This window comes from Charadrius vociferus, unplaced genomic scaffold (assembly GCF_000708025.1).
Source record: "Charadrius vociferus isolate BGI_N301 unplaced genomic scaffold, ASM70802v2 scaffold727, whole genome shotgun sequence".
Classification (NCBI taxonomy): domain Eukaryota; kingdom Metazoa; phylum Chordata; class Aves; order Charadriiformes; family Charadriidae; genus Charadrius; species Charadrius vociferus.
In genome coordinates this window covers 386,391-388,971 of record NW_009649472.1, presented here as the reverse complement: position 1 = coordinate 388,971, position 2,581 = coordinate 386,391, and positions in this window count along the sequence as shown.

Here is a 2,581-nt window from a genome sequence, read left to right as displayed (position 1 = left end):
CAGTCTGATCCCAAAACACCACACCTGTACCACTGGCCTACAGGGCAAGTGCTCTACCATTGGTAGAAATGGGAAGGCAGACCACCTGAACTGGTGGCTCAGATGCCACAGGTGCATCTTCCCAGTGTGCCACAAGGCAACACAGGGCCCTCGAGCTCTGACGGGCATTTGGGATGGAGGGACCTGCTTCAGAAATCCCCATGACTTGAAGGGTTTTTCTGTTTCACCTTAATTACAGGCTCTTATGGCCAGGGAGAGAAGTCTCTGACACTGGGTACCATCAGTTCAAGAGCGCAGGCAGCATGCATGCACCCGGCCTCCCCGCACTGCGTGCTCTTGGCTGACGGTTGGAAGTAGCTTTTATTAAACGAAGCTCAGCCCGGCCCCCGTCATTGCGATAAGATCCCCTAGTGAGATGGAAATGAGGACATCATAATTAACGTGGTGAGTGCACGCACTGGGGGGGGGAACATGATTGCATCTGTATTCAGGGGCTTGCCTAATAGTTTAAATTAAAGTCAACAGCAGTTATAAAAAAAAAAAATTGCCAGATTATGAAAGGAGAAAGATGCAAACACCAGATATCTGGGCAGCTGAGCAAGGTCTTAGAAGCCTCCCATGGCCTGTGCGACACAGCAGAGTGTGGAGAAGGAGGACGAGCAGAGGGGGCAAGGAGAGACCACGTCCCCTTGGCGCTCAGCCTCCCACCATCCTTGCAGTGCCCATGGAGGGAACCAAGGGACATGGTCTCCCCAGCCCCGGGACAGCTTCCAGGAGGGATGCCAGGTCTTCCTGGCACAGCAAAGCTTTTGCTGCCACTGGAACATCCAGCACTTTCCTTCCTCCCCAGAGCAAGCACCAAGCTACGGCACATCCCCAGGAGCTGCCAGGTCCCTCACACCACTGTTACTGAAAGAGACAAAAAAAAAAGAGGACGTTACTGCAGCTATAAATCATTAGATGGGAGGCATTAATGGAGATAATCCCCATGAAATCAGTCACTGCTGTGACTAAGGAGGGATTTGTCAAGCAGTTAACTACCATGAGCTTCACTGCACGTGATTAACTCCTGGTAGTGACCAGTGTCTGGGGAATTAGCAATAACCCAGCATTTACTGAACAAGCACTGGGAGATGAGCTTTTATCTCAATTACTAGTCTAAATCTTTATTTTTCAATGGTCCATTCCTACCCATCTGTTTTTCTTCAAAGAAAATGACTTTCACCACAGCTTGCCCTGTAACTTGCTGATATTCCTGGATCCAGGCAGAGGCTCAGATTGGGAAAGAAACCCGAGAAATGGCACAAGGACATCAAAGTGACAGAGCACAGAAGACATGGCCTGGGCAGATGGGAGAGCCCAAACATCTTTTGGTGCTTCGAGGAGAAAGACATGACCCTGAAGGGGGTTGAAATGGCAACCCCGCAGCACAGCTCCGGACTGGGGACAGATTTTTAGCACAGTGGGCTTGGGGCAAAGGAAGACCCTGCTCTGTAACAGGGCTGGCATGTCAGATGGGAAGCCATGAACTGGTTGTTGGCTGCAGGACCAGAGCAAGGAAAAACAAGTCCCCTGCTTTGTAGGCTTTGCTCTGCAAACAGTTCAGTCCCGGGGCGTTTCCAGCAGCACTGCACACCAGCATGAGATCCCCATCCTTGGTGCACAAACACTGCTGAGAGACCATGCGATGGGCAGAAATGTGTTCTCTGTGCTCTCAGCTGGTCATTTAAGCAAATCTGGTGCCTTTCTGCCAGTTTTCTCTCTGAGCTACTGCAGAATGAGGGAAAAGCACTCTTGGCTAATTGTGCCCAGGGGCCTCAGGGTATGTCCCTTTACCAGGAGTGGAAGGACAGAGATGGGGAGGTGCAAACCACCTCTGAAGGTCGTCCCACCAGCAAAGCCAACACGGAGCATGCCAGGCATTGGGGCAGCTGCCTGGGTGGCAGATGCCCACCACCTCTCAGGGCTGACCCCAGCCTGTGCAGCAAGGGGGATGATGTGGGGCCAGACCACAGAGGTGTTGGTGGGGGGCAGAAAGGGAGGTCGTGGGCAGCATGGGGGGCCTTTCTCCAGCACTCAAGGTGCTCCCATTATAATTAGCTTTTGTAAGGCATCATTCAGGCTCCTTAGATACCCTGTGTCTGAGCAAAATCATTTCCTGTTTGACTTTGTAAATCAAAGTAGACGATACAATAATTATTAATAATATGTTGACTTATCTCATCAGCGTTTTAATTAGTCAGTAGAAAAGCAATTTGCAAAGGGGCCGATCAGGCTCCCTCTGATCCAGTAGGTCACGTGCCAAGCAAGGAGAAGGGAGAGAAGGGCACTGGGGCACTGGGGCATTTTGCCGGGGAGAGCTGGGAAACCAGAGGCACAGAAGGGGAAGGGGCAGCCTCTTTGACGGCACTGATAAGAGTTTAATTTTCAATGCAAAGGGAATTTTTCTGGGGATGGAGCGAGCTGCAAAGCTCCTGGGAGCCCTTTGATGTTATAATTGAGAGGAGCTGAAGCCTGTGGGACAGGGATGCTCCCCTGACCCTTCTGCTTCCTGCACGTGTCTCCCGGGCAGAGGTGAGGG